This window comes from Oncorhynchus clarkii, chromosome 16, assembly GCF_045791955.1.
Source record: "Oncorhynchus clarkii lewisi isolate Uvic-CL-2024 chromosome 16, UVic_Ocla_1.0, whole genome shotgun sequence".
In the NCBI taxonomy this organism is placed as follows: Eukaryota; Metazoa; Chordata; class Actinopteri; order Salmoniformes; family Salmonidae; genus Oncorhynchus; species Oncorhynchus clarkii.
Genome location: NC_092162.1, coordinates 57,237,669 through 57,256,975, shown reverse-complemented (window position 1 = coordinate 57,256,975; position 19,307 = coordinate 57,237,669). Strand labels below are relative to the sequence as shown.

The 19,307-nt window shown below is 42.2% G+C and overlaps 1 pseudogene; it reads left to right on the top strand.

Annotated features, from left to right (window-relative positions):
* The first annotated feature begins 4,092 nt into the window (after positions 1–4,092).
* The window catches only part of LOC139367356 (nuclear pore membrane glycoprotein 210-like), a 53,650-nt pseudogene continuing 38,435 nt past the window's right edge, over positions 4,093–19,307 (top strand).

Here is a 19,307-nt window from a genome sequence, read left to right as displayed (position 1 = left end):
ATCTTGGTGTATTGAGGTAACATCTGGCTCATTGTTTATTCCCTGAGTCAAGACAGTGTCTAACATGATGTCATTTTACTAAACCAGTTCTGTTTTCATACTCAAGGGTTAATTGATGTGATAAGATACAGTCCCCTCATTTGAATTGTACCATCATCTCTTCCAGGGTCTTGTCATGTGACTGATATTCCTTGGAGAGAGCACGTGCTGTGCATGTATGATGGACCTTTCTTGTAAAATAACTGACTTGAATATAGCTCTCACTGCTTGACTGCAAATTCTTGTCTCCCTCTTTGGCACAGGTGGCAATTAGACACTGTGATCATGTCTCTGTTTTGGACCGTACAGCATTGCATTATCCACAACTGCTTATCGTTAGTATTGTTAGTATGTTTTCTATTATTTCTCTTTCTTTCTCTCTGCATTGTTGCGGAGGGTCAATAAGTAAGCATTTCACTGTTAGTCTACACCTGTTGTTTACGAAGCATGTGACAAATACATTTTTTATCCCTAGAATTGCTAATCTCTTGTCTCTCCACCAATGTATAGCCCTTGGCCAGATTTGCATAAAAAATTAGATCCCTTAATTGCAACCCTCTAGTAAAATATAAATAAGTAAACAAACACATAATTACTGCTGCCATACAGATGAATGTTCCCCATGATTAGTGAGTCTGTTTTTCTCCTGAGAATTAGTATTTTCTCCTTTAGGGGCTGTGGAAATGAACTATCTATTAGATATATAGAATATAATTGAATATAATAGAATTGAATGGAATAGAAGAACAACAATGTTTCAAAGCACCCAACTTCAGACAAAATAGTTTATACTATAATGGTGTATCTCTAGATAGTATATCGACATAAAAATGTTACTCCCAGAGAGTGCTGAATGACCCATTCCTGCACATTTGGAGGCTCTGAAGAACAGAATTAAAATAGCTGTCAGTGACATCTAGGGGTGGTAAGGGTTGCACTGCATGTAGTTGAATACATCACCTGGTAAATACATGGCAAGGTTAGTGATAATAGTCTACACCACAGTGGAGGCTGCTGAGGGGAGGACGGCTCATAATAATGGCTGGAATGGAGTTAATGGAATGGCATCAACCACATGGAAACACATCATTCCTGTCCTCCTGAGTGATGCAGTGTTCGAAGGCACTGCATCTTGGTGCTAGAGCCATCACTACAGACCCTGGTTCTGTTCCCCGGGCACCAATGTGGATGTTGATTATGGCAGCCCCCTGCACCTCTCTGATTCAGAGGGCCATGAGGAAGAACATTTCAGTTGTACAACTGACTAGGTATCCCCCTTTTGTCTGGGTAAGGATTTGGTCAGGGTAGGCTGTCATTGTAAATAAGAATTTGTACTTGACTGACTTGCCTAGTTAAATAAAGGATACATAAAAAAATGAACTGACTCCATTCAAGCCATTATTATGAGCCGTCCTCCCCTCAGCAGTCTCCACTGATGTGTAAGCAACTATCCCTAACCTTGCCATGTATCTTACCAGGTGTCTAACTGCATGCAGTGCGCCCGTTTCCACCCCTAGATGTCACTGACAGCTATTTTAATTGTGTTTAATTCCATTATTATACCCCTCAACAGCATCCAACGGTACACAAGGTACTTTGACTTGAAACATTTGCTTCACCTTTGCCTAGTAATGAAAGGAAAATAATGACTTTTTGCAATACCTTTATCCTATAATAATGACCATGCAGAGCCAAAAGTTGATTCAGATAGTTCAGTGACTGTACAAAAGGACATTTTTGTACGGTGTTTATCAGATCGCCTCTTCATGTTGCATTATTAAGAGTGTGGACACATTCTCTGAGTAGAGGATCTAAGAAGATCAAATTTGACTTCCCTATGGGGCCATCAATGGGAATTATCTTTCTTGGCCGTGATTCAGTTAAATCAAATCAAATGTTATTTGTCACGTGCTCCGAATACAACAGGTGCACCTTACAGTGCAATGCTTTCTTACAAGGCCTTAACCAAAAACACAGTTTTAAGAATCAAAAAATAAAATAAGTAAAAAAAATATTTAGGTAAAATGTACACTACCGTTCCAAAGTTTGGGGTCACTTAGAAATGTCAATGTTTTTGAAAGAAAAGCACATTTTTTGTCCATTAAAATAACATCAAATTGATCAGTAATACAGCGTAGACATTGTTATTGTTGTAAATTACTATTGTAGCTGGAAACAGCAAAATTTTTATGGAATATCAAATCAAATCTTATTAGTCACATGCGCCAGATACAACAGGCAGTGAAATGCTGAATACAACAGGTGTAGTAGACCTTACAGTGAAATGCTTATTTTCGAGCCCCTAACCGACAGCGCAGCTTTAAAAAATACGGATAAGAATAAGAGATAAAAGTAACACATAATTAAAGAGGAGCAGTAAAAAATAACAATATATACAGGGGGTACCGGTACAGAGTCTGTGTGTGGGGGCACCGGTTAGTTGAGGTAGTATGTACATGTAGGTAGAGTTCATTAAAGTGACTATGCACAGAGGACAACAGAGAGTGGCAGTGGTGTGGAGAGGGGAGGGGAGGAGTGGGGGGGGAGCAATGTGAATAGTCTGGGTAGCCATTTGACTAGATGTTCAGGAGTCTTATGGCTTGGGAGTAGAAGCTGTTTAGAAGCCTCTTGGTCCTAGACTTGGCCCTCCGGTACCGCTTGCCGTGTGGTAGCAGAGAGAACAGTCTATGACTAGGGTGGCTGGAGTCTTTGACAATTTGCAGGGCCTTCCTCTGACACCGTCTGGTTTAGAGGTCCTGGATGGCAGGAATCTTGGCCCCATTGATGTACTGGGCCGTTCGCACTACCCTCTGTAGTGCCTTGCAGTCGGAGGCCGAGCAGTTGCCATACCAGGCAGTGATGTAGCCAGTCAGGATTCTCTCGATGGTGCATCTGTAGAACCTTTTGAGGATCTGAGGACCCATGCCAAATCTTTTCATTCTCCTGAGGGGGAATAGGTTTTGTCGTGCCCTCTTCACGACTGTCATGGTGTGCTTGGACCATGTTAGTTTGTTGGTGATGTGGACACCAAGGAACTTGAAGCTCTCACCCTGCTCCACTGCAGCCCCGTCGATGAGAATGGGGCGTGCTCGGTCCTCTTTTTCCTGTAGTCCACAATCATCTCCTTTGTCTTGATCACGTTGAGAGAGAGGTTGTTGTCCTGGCACCACAAGGCCAGGTAGCTGACCTCCTCCCTATAGGCTGTCCCTATAGGCTGTCTGTTTGTTATCGGTGATCAGGCCTACCACTGTTGTGTCATCGGCAAATGTAATGATGGTTTGGAGTCGTGCCTGGCCGTGCAGTCATGAGTGAAGAGGGAATACAGGAGGGGGCTGAGCACGCACCCCTAAGGGGCCCCCGTGTTGAGGATCAGCGTTGCGGATGTGTTGTTACCTACCCTTACCACCTGGGGGCGGCCCGTCAGGAAGTCCAAGATCCAGTTGCAGAGGGGGGTGTTGAGTCCCAGGGTCCTTAGCTTATTGATTAGCTTTGAGGGCACTGTGGTGTTGAACTCTGTAGTCAATGAATAGCATTCTCACATAGGTGTTCCTTTTGTCCAGGTGGCAAAGGACAGTGTGGAGTGCAATAGAGACTGCATCATCTGTGGATCTGTTGGGGCGGTATGCAAATTGGAGTGGGTCTAGGGTTTCTTAGACGATGGTATTGATGTGAGCCATGACCAGCCTTTCAAAGCACTTAATGGTTACAGATGTGAGTGCCAAGGGTCAATAGTGTAGGTGCAGTCAAAAGCATGCTTCCAGACCGGAACCCTGTCCCGGAATTGATGGGCGGTCAGCTGACTGACTAGGGAGATGGAGTTAAGTCGGCATGCCACAGGGCCGCTAGCAAATCTGGAAGAAGAGGAATATTGGGACAGGAACAAGGAAAGATGGATTTCAGAGGAGGAATGGAAGAGGAAGAAGAGAATTGAAGAGGAGACGGAATCTTAATTTGATGAAGATGGCGATTAAAAGTGGAGATGGTGTGTCGAAGAAGACTGGGATCAAGTACAAACAGAGTGAGATGTCCACCAGACCGAGCTCTGGAGGTTAAATGGAAGTGAATGAGGGAGATTTAAGTGAGGTGGAAGGTGTTGCGAGGAGCTCAGAGCACGAGCCTTGCATCGATGGACATGGAAGGTAACCCGAAGGTAACCTGAAGTGGACTTGTGATGTTTGTTTCCATGCCACGCAACTCGGTCAAGATCTGTTTCTTACCTTGCTCTTAGGAATAAGGCACCATTGAAATTAGTGATTTCTCAGGTTGCGTTAAGTGTGAAGGTCGAGCAATTGAAATGAAAGATTCCCGGTGTTTGTGACTCCCATCGTTTGGTGTGACACAGGCTAGGTGGGGAGTGTGGTGAAACAGAGGTGTCACAGTCTGTCCTTTTAAGTGCTGAATCAGTCTTTACCCAACAAAGTCATGTTAGGATATATCAGTTATCCTGTTAGAGCTTTTGTGCCGAATCTACTGCTGTGTTTTTGGTGCCACGTTTATGGTCATGTCACAGAAGTGTGTTTGGAGGGAGATTCCAAGATGTAGAAAGTGTGCAGTAGGGCATGGGACAGAGGATTGTGTAGTTTCGGTGGGAAAAGTTGTGTGTGTCAACTGTAGGGGTGCCCATGTTGCTGGAGACTGGAAGTGTCCGGTGCGAGAGAGGCAGGCTGATGTGGCAAACCAACAGGTAACCGCAGAGCTGAGTTCATTGACAATGATTAACGTATGAATGCAGTGTGGCGGCCAAGGCAAAGTTATCCTTTTGTATTGTTTCTCGTTACCTCCTGACTTAATAGTGCTGATTTAACCTTTATGATTTATGATTGATAACCTTTACCTTGATGTTAAGTGATTGTTTCCTCTGTTTGTTCCTAGACACACCATCATTCATCAGCGGTGACATTTCTCATCATTTGAAGCCTACAAAAGACCAACAAACCTGTTTCAATAAAAGGTCAAAAGACTACACTCTCCTTGTATTCTTGCAGACATACCTATTGTGTTACCTCCCACCCATCCTACCCAGACTTTAAGCTATTTTACAAATGTTTAGTGTGCCCGAACTGCCGAAAAAACCCTTACCGAAATCCAAAACTAACAAAAACGTCACAAAATGTCATCGTGATATATGCACAAACTCTTCTGAACTGTTTCGGCTGGGAAGCATGCGGACGCCTTTAAGAGGTCTGTGTTTGATCTTCCTGAAGTATTTGCTCCAGTGGTGGCTGGTGGCACCTTAATTGGGGAGTATGGGCTCATAGTAATGGCTGGAACGGTCTCCAGTCCATTCACTTCAAATCAAATCAAATTTTATTTGTCACATACACATGGTTAGCAGATGTTAATGCGAGTGTAGCGAAATGCTTGTGCTTCTAGTTCCGACAATGCAGTAATAACCAACAAGTAATCTAACTAACAATTCCAAAACTACTGTCTTATACACAGTGTAAGGGGATAAAGAATATGTACATAAGGATATATGAATGAGTGATGGTACAGAGCAGCATAGGCAGGATACAGTAGATGGTATCGAGTACAGTATATACATGAGGTGAGTATGTAAACAAAGTGGCATAGTTAAAGTGGCTAGTGATACATGTATTACATAAGGATGCAGTCGATGATATAGAGTACAGTATATACGTATGCATATGAGATGAATAATGTAGGGTAAGTAACATTATATAAGGTAGCATTGTTTAAAGTGGCTAGTGATATATTTACATAATTTCCCATCAATTCCCATTATTAAAGTGGCTGGAGTTGAGTCAGTGTCAGTGTCAGTGTGTTGGCAGCAGCCACTCAATGTTAGTGGTGGCTGTTTAACAGTCTGATGGCCTTGAGATAGAAGCTGTTTTTCAGTCTCTCGATCCCAGCTTTGATGCACCTGTACTGACCTCGCCTTCTGGATGATAGCGGGGTGAACAGGCAGTGGCTCGGGTGGTTGATGTCCTTGATGATCTTTATGGCCTTCCTGTAACATCGGGTGGTGTAGGTGTCCTGGAGGGCAGGTAGTTTGCCCCCGGTGATGCGTTGTGCAGACCTCACTTCCCTCTCCCGTCCTGCCACTACTCTCCGTCATCAACTCAAGCTGCATCCATAAGCTCCAAATGGATCAAAACTCTGCAGTCCGACTCCTCACCCACACTAAGTCCTGGTAGCACATCACCCCTGTCCTCCCTGAACTCCACTGGCTACCTGTCTTCCAACGCATTGATTACAAGATCCTCCTTCTGACCTACAAAGCTGGCCCCTACCTATCAGGCCTTCTTCTCCACTACCAATCCACATGCCCACTCTGTTCCACCCCAGCAGGCCACCTTAAATCAGGTTCGTATTCTGAACCCAAACTGCCCCTTATCCTAAACCGGGTTCGTATCCAAACCCTCCCCATACACCTTCCTTGAGCCCACCCCTCTCTTTATTCGGTCTGTTTTGGGTCCTTGAAAAGTGCTATTTTAGTCCTTTTTTTTTTTTTTTTTACCTTTATTTAACCAGGCAAGTCAGTTAAGAACAAATTCTTATTTTTAATGGCGGCCAGGAACAGTGGGTTAACTGTCTGTTCAGGGGCAGAACAACTTTGAATTTGCAACCTTTCGGTTACTAGTCCAACGCTCTAACCAGTAGGCTACCCTGCCACCCCAATGAAGGTGCCACCAGCCACCACTGGAGCAAATACTTCAATAAGATCAAACACAGACCTCTTAAAGGCCTCCGCATGCTTCCCAGCCGAAACAGTTCGTCTTAGGTATTATTATTATTATGAGTCGTCCTCTCTGGCTCCCAGCTAATTTACTTAACTCGTCTAGTCGTAAGTGGTTGGGGCCAGCTATATTATGTTCCCATTTCAGTGTCAACTAACGCCATGGTTTAGATTGGCTCTAATTAATATAAATGGGTAATCCATAGGACATGCATGTACTTAACTCAGTCCTCTGCTGGTGGTGACTGGTGAGAAATAGAGACAGAGAGGCTGGTAGTTAGAGGAATAATTGGGTTACTGACAGTCGTTTAGACCTGCGGACCTCATGAACAACATTCACAATGAATGATTCACTACTCACTAACTAATGCTGTACGCTGATCCTCAGAAGTCTGGGGTCAAAGAGAAACAGACATGAGTACAATTTGTGTTTTGAAACCACACTATAATTGCTTGTATCAGTAGAACTCTATGTATCAGACTACCAGTAGTTGAATATCTTGAGATTGGCTACACTAGGGATATGGTAACCCATCCCAGTCACACCTGTACATTATAGCCCTGTTGTTATAACAAACATCCATAATTCACCTGATGATCAAACTGATTGAGCTCTCCCTCAATAGGTGGCTCAGCTGTATAGTCAAATCCAATTTTATTTGACACTTGCTTCCTGGATAACAGGTGTAGACTAACAGGAAAATGCTTACTTACAGGTCCATTTCCAACAATGCTGAGTTAAAGATAAGGTAAATAATAAAACATGTACTAAAACAATTGTGACACGAGGAATAAATACACAGTGAATAACGAATTAAAAGAACGAGTGAAAATAACATGGCCATATATAGGGAGTAGGAAATTACAAAATATATGAAGTATGTGCCAGTTGTGGTGGTAATGATACATACTGTAGGTCGCTGCATGTTGCTGGTGGGCTAAAAGCTGAGCACTACTGCATCTTTAACAAAGCGTCATCCTCGCATCACATCCACTACTTTACTTTGTAAATGACGTCAACTGACTCCCAGCCAGCATGCACGCTGCAGCTCTAATTATTTGTAAAGGCGGCTATTTCTACATAATTTTTGTTGAAATTACTTTTTATCCTAAACTTAGATAGTAGGGGAAGGTCTGCTGTATATTCTATCCAAGAGATTTGAAGGGTATTTGAATTGAAGGCGTACATTTTTAGGAACCGGCGAAAGTATCAAAGTTATGTGGCTGCCGCTCTCCGTTATTGTCAGAAATTGAAACTAAGGTAACTAACTATCAATGGTTCGAATGTTTGATAAAGGAAATTGTTACAGTAGTCATGTTAGTTCATTGTAACGATTAGGTTACCCGGTGTTGATCACTGTGTCGGAAACGTTAGGATAATTGAGGATGGAAGAAATATTCAATTATTGCACTGTAGGCTAGTTGGCTATAACCTCTAACATATTTTTTTTGTATTTTTTTTATATTGATAATAGCAGTACCTGCAATCTATCTGGCTGTCGGAAATCGCGATTTTTGCGCTGAATACGCGATCAGTGTTTTTGTTAATATCAAGTTCAATTCACACCACAAGTGCCTCGTCAAAGTTGAATATCCCCAAAGTGTTATTACCACTTGCCCGAAGCACCAGAATAAACTTCACATTGGAAGCAACTGAAGGCTGTTACAGATGGTAAGTGAATATCTGTAAAAAAAAAGAATAAAAAAAAAGATTATCGCTAGGAAACAGACAACTGTATTGCTTGGTCCACGCAGGTATCGTCTTTCATATCTTACTCATAGGTCGTGTGGGACGCGTTGCAACATGAACTGTTACATTGTGGCGTATAGTCAAGTAAATCTGAAATCAAAAAGATTTTGTTTCACGGAAAGTAAAGTTCTCTATTAACGCTATAACCTGTCCGGTATCCGCTAGAGCAGGGGTTCCCAAACCTTTTCACTCAGGCCCCCCTTCCTACATTGGAGAACACCCCCCCCCCCCCCCCCAGCTTATTTCCTGCAATTCTACACATTTTGCCTATGTGGTGCAGAGAACATTTTGCGGGGTAAAGCTCATTTTCTTTAAATTCTATACTTTTTTCCATGTCTAATGTTTATTTGTGTAATATTTGAGTGACTTAAAGCTGACGGTACAAGAGCTGATGGTACAAGTTTATAAATACTCAATCAACTTTATGCCTTTCATTTTAGAATCTGTGCCTAATCAATCATATACATTTCCTGTCAAAACAGATTTTTATTCTTTCCTGTCATTAGATAGCTTCCAACATGTCATTGGGCAAAATCTGATTTATTAGACCGATTTATGCTCACCAGGTTTTGCTGAAGAGGACAGAAAGCAACCAGATGAAGCAAAATGCGTTTGTTTTGAATAAATAGAAGTATTTATCTATAAACTTATTTTGTCCCCAGAGTGTCTGAATACAGTACCTTTCGTACCTCCAGGTCTTCCACCAGACCAGAGGTGGCCAGCATCGAGGCTGTAGAGGCTGACCTCAGCAGACAGTGTTCCCAGAGAGCTGTTCTCCAGGCCTGCTCCACACATTCCTCCAGACTCACCAGCATCATACTGGTTGAGGATGTCGGTGAGTAGAGCAGGGGTTTCTAACCAGGTGTAGTAGGACCCCTGGGGGTACTTCGCCTATCCACAGGGGATATTGAAGACTCATGAAACCACAGACTTACTGGTAAAATTCACATGAGGGGGTACATCAGGGGTACTCTGTGCAGAGCAAAAAAAAAGTTGGGAACCACTGGAGTAGAGTACCTGCTTGGATGAAGAGAGAACATCTGCTTACTTGGTGTCAATGCAAATGTCAGTTTATTGTGGGTAAGCTTTTGGTCAAATAGCCTTTGTGGCCTTTTTGAAGCAGCATGATATGAGGCTAACATGAAAGGGTAAAGTGCCACTACTTGCTCATCAACTAGTTCATGATGGTTGAGATAAGAGCTGTATAGATTCTCTAAACTCTTAATGATAAGGACTTGTTATGCTTCGGTCAATGGAAGTTGAGGTGATTTAGCCTAACGGCTTCAGCAGACAATCTACTCAGTGTAGTGCACAAGTCAGCCCTATTAACTATATGTTGAAACATTTCCCTTGATTAGCTGAATCAGGATTGGTAGTGCTGGGTTAGAACAAAAAAGTACATCCCTGTGGGCCCAGTAAAAGGAATGAAGAACACTGGTTTACAGCATTGTGTAATAGTGTAAATCAGCGGTTTACTCCAATGCTATAGACGGGTTGGGTGTTTAGCATCAAAACAGACACATACGCAACTATGGGGCAAAACAGACAGTGTTGGCTTAGATTGTTGACAACGTGAATTATATTTAATCTCCAATGTTTACTGAGAACATTAATACATTTGCTCGTCAAACATCTCATTCCAAAATCATGGGCATTAATATGGAGTTGGTCATCCCTTTGCATTAAATAACAGCCTCCACTTTTCTGGGAAGGCTTTCCACTAGATATTGGAAGATTGCTGCGGGGACTTGCTTCCATTCAGCAACGAGCATTACTGAGGTCTGGCACTGATGTTGGGCGATTAGGCCTTGCTCGCAGTCAGTGTTCCAACTCATCCAAAAGGGGTTCGATGGAGTTAAGGTCAGGGCTCTGTGAAGGCCAGTCAAGTTCTTCCACACCAATCTCGATAAACCATTTCTGTATGGACCTCGCGTTGTGCACGGGGGCATTGTAATGCTGAAACAGGAAAGAGCCTTCCCCAAACTGTTGCCACAAAGTTGGAAGCACACAATCGTCTAGAATGTCATTGCTGTAGTGTTAAGATTTCCCTTCACTGGAACTAAGGGGCCTAGCCCGAACCATGAAAAATAGCCCCAGACCATTATTCCTCTAACATCAAATGTTACAGTTGGCACTATGCTTTTAGGCAGGTAGCGTTCTTCTGGCATCCTCCAAACACAGATTATTCTGTCGGACTGCCAGATGGTAAAAAGGTGATTCATCACTCCAGAGAACGAGTTTCTGCTCTAGAGTCCAATGGCGGCAAGCTTTACACCACTCAAGCTGATTCTTTGCATTCCAGATGGTGATCTTAGGCTTGTGTGCGGCTGCTTGGCCATGGAAAACTCATTTCATGAAGCTCCTGACAAACTGTTCTTGTGCTGACTTTGCTTTAAGAGGTAGTTTGGAACTTGGTTGTAAGTGTAGTAACAGAGGACAGACTATTTTTACGTGCTACGCGCTTCAGTACTTGGCGGGCCCATCCTGTAAGCTTGTGTGGCCTACCACTTTGCGGTTGAGCCGTTGTTGCTCCTAGACATTTACACTTCACAATAAAAGCACTTACAGTTGACCGGGGCAGCTCTAGCAAGGCAGAGATTTGACAAACTGACTTGTTGGAAAGGTGGCATCCTATGACAGCACCACGTTGAGTCACTGAGCTCTTCAATAAGGTCATTCTACTGCCAATGTTTGTTTGTCTATGGAGATTGCATGGCTGTGTGCTCAATTTTATACACCTGTCAGCAACAAGTGTGGCTGAAATAGCCAAATACACTCATTTGAAGGGGTGTTCACATACAGTCGTGGCCAAAAGTTTTGAGAATGACATATTAATTTCCACCAAGTTTGCGGCTTCAGTGTCTTTAGATATTTTTGTCAGATGTTACTATGGAATACTGAAGTATAATTACAAGCATTTCATAAGTGTCAAAGGCTTTTTTTGACAATTACATGAATTTGATGCAAAGAGTCAATATTTGCAGTGTTGACCCTTCTTTTTCAAGACCTCTGCAATCCGCCCTGGCATGCTGTCAATTAACTTCTGGGCCACATCCTGACTGATGGCAGCCCATTCTTGCATCCATCATTCCTTGGGCATCCACCATTCCTTCAATTCTGACAAGTTTCCCAGTCCCTGCCGATGGAAAAACATCCCCACAGCATGATACTGCCACCACCATGCTTCACTGTTGGGATGGTGTTCTTGGGGTGATGAGAGGTGTTGGGTTTGTGCTAGACATAGCGTTTTCCTTAATGGCGAAAAATATCAATTTTAGTCTCATCTGACTAGAGTACCTTCTTCCATATGTTTGGGGAGTCTCCCAGATGCCTTTTGGTGAACACCAAATGTGTTTCCTTATTCTACAGCAATGCCTTTTCTCTGGCCACTCTTTTGTAAAGCCCAGCTCTGTGTAGTGTATGGCTTAAAGTGGTCCTATGGACAGATACTCAAATTGCCGCTGTGGAGCTTTGCAGCTCCTTCAGGGCTATCTTTGGTGTCTTTGTTGCCTCTCTGATTCATTCCCTCCTTGCCTGGTACGTGAGTTTTGGTGGGCGGCCCTCTCTTGGCCGGTTTGTTGTGGTGCCATATTCTTTCAATTTTTTAATAATGGATTTAATGGTGCTCCGTGGGATGTTCAAAGTTTCTGATATTTTTTTATAACCCAACCCTGATCTGTACTTCTCCACAACTTTGTCCATGACCTGGTTGGAGAGCTCCTTAGTCTTCATGGTGCCGCTTGCTTTGTGGTGCCTCTTGCTTAGTGGTGTTGCAGATTCTGGGGCCTTTCAGAACAGATGTATGTATACTGAGATTATGTGACTGATCATGTGACACTTAGATTGCACACAGGTGGACTTTATTTATCTAATTATGTGACTTCTGAAGGTAATTGGTTGCACCAGATCTTATTTAGGGGCTTCATAGCAAAGGGGGTGAATACATATGCACGCACCAATTCTCAGTTTTTAATTTTTTTTATACTTTTGTGAAACAAGTAATTTTTTTCACTTCACCAATTTGAACTATTTTATGTATGTCCATTACATGAAATCCAAATAAAAATCAATTTAAACTACAGGTTGTAATGAAACAAAATAAGAATAAGGCCAAGGGGGATGAATACTTTTGCAGGGCACTGTATGTACAGCACAGGTTGAATAGGATGGCCTTGACTAGAATATAGTACAGTATATACATATGAAATTGGTAAAACATTATGTAAACATTATTAACGTGACTAGTTTTTCATGTGTATTTACAGCTGAAGTCAGAAGTTTACATACACTTAGGTTGAAGTCATTAAAACTCGTTTTTCAACCACTCCACAAATTTCTTGTTAACAAACTATAGTTTTGGCAAGTCGGTTAGGACATCTACTTTGTGCATGACACAAGTTATTTTCCCAACTATTGTTTACAGACAGATTATTTCACTTATAATTCACTGTATCAAAATTCCAGTGGGTCAGAAGTTTACATACACTAAGTTGACTGTGCCTTTAAACAGCTTGGAAAATTCCAAAAAATGATGTCATGGCTTTAGAAGCTTCTGATAGGCTAATTGACGTCATTTGAGTCAATTGGAGGTGTACCTGTGGATGTATTTCAAGGCCTACCTTCAAACTCAGTGCCTCTTTGCTTGACATCATGGGAAAATCAAAAGAAATCAGCCAAAACCTCAGTTAAAACATTGTAGACCTCCACAAGTCTGGTTCATCCTTGGGAGCAATTTCTAAACGCCTGAAGGTACCACGTTCATCTGTACAAATAATATAGTACGCAAGTATAAACACCATGGGACCACGCAGCCGTCATACCGCTCAGGAAGGAGACGCGTTCTGTCTCCTAGAGATTAACGTACTTTGGTGAGAAAAGTGCAAATCAATCTCAGAACAACAGCAAAGGACCTTGTGAAGATGCTGGCGGATACAGGTACAAAAGTATCTATATCCACAGTAAAAAAAAGTCCTATAGCGACATAACCTGAAAGGCCGCTCAGCATGGAAGAAGCCACTGTTCCAAAACCTCCTTAAAAAAGCCAGACTACGGTTTGCAACTGCACATGGGGACAAATGTCCTCTGGTCTGATGAAACAAAAATAGGATTGTTTGGCCATAACGTTATGTTTGGAGGAAAAATGGGGAGGCTTGCAAACTGAAGAACACCATCCCAACCGTGAAGCATGGGGGTGACAGCATCGTGTTGTGGGGGTGCTTTGTGCAAAATAGATGGCATCATGAGGAAGTAAAATTATGTGGATATATTGAAGCAACATCTCAAGACATCAGTCAGGAAGTTAAGGCTTGTTGGGATGGGTCTTCCAAATGGACAATGACCCCAAGCATACAGTGTGTGCGAGCAAGGAGGCCTACAAACCTGACTCAGTTTCACCAGCTTTGTCAGGAGGAATGGGACAACATTCACCCAACTTATTGTGGGAAGCTTGTGGAAGGCTACTCAAAACATTTGACCCAAGTTAAACAATTTAAAGGCAATGCTACCAAACACTCAATTAGTATATGTAAACTTCTGTCCCACTGGGAATTTGATGAAAGAAATAAAAGCTTAAATAAATCATTCTCTCTACTATTATTCTCACATTTCACATTTTTGAAATACAGTGGTGATCCAAACTGACCTAAGACCTTTTACTAGGATTAATGGTCAGGAGTTGAGTTTAAATGTATTTGGCTAAGCTGTATGTAAACTTCCGACTTCAACTGTACATAGGGTAGCAGCCTCTAAGGTGCAGGGATGCGTAACCGGATGGTAGCCGGTTAGTGACTGGGTGGAGGCCGGCTAGTGACTGGGTGGATGCCGGCTAGTGATGGCTTGTTTTTCAGTCTGTTTTTTCAGTCTCTCGCTCACAGCTGTGATGCACCTGCACTGACCTCTCCTGGACGATAGCGGGTGAACAGGCCGTGGCTGAGGTCCTTGATCTTTTCGGCCTTCCTGTGACATCGGGTGTCCTGATGGGCAGGCAGTGTGCTCCCTGTGATGCGTTGGGCTGACCGCAACACCCTCTGGAGAGCCCTACGGTTGTGGGCGGTGCAGTTGCCGTAGCAGGCGGTGATACAGCCCTACAGGATGCTCTCAATTGTGCATCTGTAAACGTTTGAGGGTCTTAGTGGCCAAGCCAAATTTCTACAGCATCCCCTGTGTGGGTAGACCATTTCAGTTTGTCAGTGACGCTGAGGAACTTGAAGCTTTTCACCTTCTCCACTGCAGCCCTGTGGATGTGGATGGGGGTGTGCTCCCTCTGCTGATAGGGCAGTGTGATGATTCCTGGCTTTAATATACACTTCTGGTTCTGTAGATGTCTCAAATGTTGATACAGTACCTGTGTATGTGACTCGTTTCCCCTCTCCTCAGTAACGGGACAGGTGCTGTGCGGTGATGCCATCGTGGACGTAATCAGTGAGATCCAGATAGTGTCCACCACCAGAGAGCTGCACCTGGAGGACTCACCGTTGGAACTGAAGATCTATGCACTGGACTCTGAGGGGGAGTGTCCAAGGATACACTCTTATGTTTTACTTGACAGTTTGTGTCATTGGTTCTCTTTTGGTCAACAAAGACCTTTTACATCGGCATGTGCTGTCATCATAACAACTACCTATGTAGTAACACTAATTACTCATAACATTGAATCAACATTTTATCATACATTCCTGATTCCACTTGTGTATTCTTTTGACAATATAATTACTCAATTGCTATGTATCAACATGTTAATAAAATGTTACTAGAGTAATTGCAGTGTTTCTACAGAGATATAAGAACAACTGAAAGTGCTACCCGCTTCAGTATAATGCGTAGAGAGATCCACATTGTTGTGTGCACTAGAAGGGTTTAACGACTTTTCCAGTAGTGATGATTGTGATGTCGTGAGGCAGAAGTTAATGTTTGTTCTGTCTCACTGGTTTCATTATGGCCAGGCACAGACACTCTTTTACATGAGCTGGCGCCACAACCTGATTCTCTTTGATGACATCCCCAAAGGCGCATTGCATTTTGGTGTTTGTTTTGGCCTTGATGTGTACTACGCTCAGATCTGTCAAATAGAATAGCTAAATTATCGTGTTGAGAGGATTGCTGGTTTTGTTTGGGCTTATGTGACTGCAACCTTTAGGGACTTGTCAAACTAGTGTGCTCTATTTTCAGTCTTGTCCACAGTGATTTATCCTTTATATGCGTAAACAACAACAGTAATTGTGTGATGTTGGGGATGCAGGATTGTGTTCCAAACAAAATAATTACAATTGTGCTTGGTTTAGTTCCGCAACGGCACAGCTAGGAGAGCTCATGAAAGCTGTTGAAGACTCTTCTTGGAGTCATAAGTGCATTTAAAGGACTTTACTGCACACTTTGTCATTTATTTCATCTTATGTTGCACCTACCCCACATTTTCCAGGATTTTCATTATCACCAAATGCTGCGAACAGTACAGTAAATGTAAAATGCACATGAATTCAACAGTATAATGTTTGGATTCTTTCTTGTCAGGTGAACTGTTGTCCTCACCTTTTGGTCTAATAATTTCACCATAGTATCCAAACGGTTCCCTTTCAATGGCTACCATTGTTGTGCATATGCTTTTCATATTTCTTCTGTAAGAAACATTTAAATTTAGCCCAATCCATATAGGCCAATTCCTACGAGTGTAAATGGTTGTCCTTTCAACACTTCACATCAAATTCACAAGACAATGTTTTGCATGTCACATGTAATATATATTTTTAGTTCAATTAAATTGGGCCATCTACATTTTTATGTACGTTAAATCAAATCCCAAGCAATGGGCACATGTATTAAGCCATGTCTCTAACCCCCAAATTGTTGATTGTGCAGGAAACACCTTCAGTGCTCTGGCGAGATTGGTGTTTGATTGGACCAGAGTGAAAGATGCAGACGTGGATGGATTCCCTGACTCCTACAACTCATTACGGTGAGTTCCTCCACGTTGCCGTGCACTCAACCCTGGAGAAAAGCCTGTAGGGAGTGACCGTTAAAGTAGCTAGTCAACAATGTAATTATAACGAGAACTGGTTTAAGGATGGCAGTCCAATACAAATTCAATCTAACCTGTGATTTATCAGGTTATTTGAATACATTTGTATATGATTTGCCTTGTGCCAGGATAGCATATGATAGACCTCAGATTCTTTTATCACAAGTTCAACATATTACTTAGGTTAATTGTAAGATGTCAGTTTGTCACTGTCAATAATAGGCTTGTTATGCATTTTCCTTTCCTCAGGGTTTCTTAAATTCTCTGAGTCTACTTACACCCCCTCTGGTTACATCTCTGAGATGGAGAGAGTAGTGAAACAGGGAGATCTCATCTTGCTGTCAGGACTGAAAACGGGCTAAGCTCAAGGCCAAAATACAAGAATCTCTGTATAAGGTATTCCGTTTAATAATTTCCTAAATTTCTTACCTTGTTTTTGAAGTAGTCTGTGGAGATGGATTATCATACTATAGCTAAGAATCAAATAGTGGCGCAAGGACCACAATCAGATGTATTTTTAGGAGCGAGGGACAGGAACATCAGAGGAGTAGAAGAACTTTAGCTCCTTTTAAAATAGTTTCCTTCGATCATCTCAGCTCGTGGCTGGCAGACAGCAGCCCTCCAGGGGTATACACGGCTATAAATAACAGGCTGACTTGCGTTACTGTGATGTCACAGCTAGTAGAGTTGGTCTAGCCATCTGGACCGTCGCCAGGTTTGTATGGGGTCACCCGTCTGAAAATGAAAAAACTCTAGGGTCAAAAGAGGGACCTAATATTAGTCAGAGATGACAGTACCACTGTGCGATGTTGTAGAACAGTCAATTATAGGTAGCCTAGTTGTTAAGAGTGTTGGGCCAGTAACTGAAAGGTTGCTGGTTCGAAAGCCCGAACCGACTAGGTGAAAATAATCTGCCAACGTGCCCTTGATCAATGCACTTAACCTTAATTACTACTGTAAGTTGCTCCGGATAAGTGTCTGCTAAATGACTGAAATGTAAATGTAATGATGCAAAATATGATTGCAAAGTTGACTAAATCAAATTGAATTTGTCACATGCTTTGTAAACAACAGGTCTGGAGTAAAGGTGAAATGCTTACTTATGGGTCCATTTCCAACAATGCAGAGGTAAAGATTAGATCAAATAGAAATAGTGACACGAGGAATAAATACACAGTAAATAACGAGTAAAAATGACATGGCTATATACAGTACGAGGTAATTGAGGTAGCTATGTACTATACATATACACTACCGTTCAAAAGTTTAGCATCACTTAGAAATGCCCTTGTTTTTGAAAGAAAATCAAATTTGTTGTCCATTAAAATAACATCAAATTGATCAGAAATACAGTGCAGACATTAATGTTGTAAATGACTATTGTAGCTTGAAACTGCTGATTTGTTATGGAATATCTACAATGGCGGACAGATGCCCATTATCAGCAACCATCACTCCTGTGTTCCAATGGCACGTTGTGTTAGCTAATGAAATTATTTTAAAAGGCAAATTGATCATTAGAAAACCCTTTTGCAATTATGTTAGCACAGCTGAAAACTGTTTGTTCTGATTAAAGAAGCAATAAAACTGGCCTTCTTTAGACTAGTTGAGTATCTGGAGCATCAGCATTTGTGGGTTCGATTACAGGCTCAACATGGCCAGAAACAAATAACTTTCTTCTGAATCTCGTCAGTCTATTCTTGTTCTGAGAAATGAAGGCTATTCCATCTGAGAAATTGCCAAGAAACTGAAGCTCTCGTACAACGATGTGTACTACTCTCTTCACAGAACAGCGCAAACTGGCTCTAACCAGAATAGAGTGGGAGGCACAACTGAGCAAGAGGACAAGTACAGTAGAGGGTCTAGTTTGAGAAACAGACACCTCACAAGTCCTCAACTGGCAGCCAAGATATGAAGCTGCAGTGTAACTGTGCAACAAAGCTTATTTAGAACGTTTTTAAAAATCGAGATAAACAGTGCATTCAGAAAGTATTCAGACCCCTGAACGTTTTCCACATTTTGTTATGTTACAGCCTTATTCTAAAATGTATTAAATAAAAATATGTTCTCAATCTACACACAATACCCCATAATGACAAAGCGAAAAAAGTTTTTTAGATCATTTTGCAAAAAACTAAACAAAAACACTAATTTGAAAGAGATCATTTACATAACTATTCCGATCCTTTATGAGACCTGTTTCCAATGATCACCCTTGAGATGTTTCTACATTTTGATTGCATTTTGATGTGCATGTCAGAACAAAAACCAAGCCATGAGGTCGAAGGAATTGTCCATAGTGCTCTGAGACAGGATTATGTCGAGGCACAGATCTGCGGAAGGGTACCAAAAGATTTCTGCAGCATTGAAGGTCCCCAAGAACATAGTGGCCTTCATCATTCTTAAATGGAAGAAGTTTGGAACCACCAACACTCTTCCTAGAGCTTGCCGCCTGGCCAAACTGAGCAATCGGGGGAGAAGGGCCTTAGTCAGGGATGTGACCAAAAACCTGATGGTCACTCTGACAGAGCTCCAGAGATCCTCTGTGGAGATGGGAGAACCTTCCAGAACTACAACCATCTCTGCAGCACTCCACCAATTAGGCCTTTATGGTAGAGTGGCCAGACAGAAGCCACTCCTCAGTAAAATGCACATGACAACCCACTTGGAGTTTGCCAAAGGCACCTAAAGGACTCTCAGACCATGCGAAACAAGATTCTCTGGTTTGATGAAACCAAGATTGAACTCTTTGGCCTGAATGCCAAGCGTCACGTCTGGAGGAAACCTGGCACCATTCCTACAGT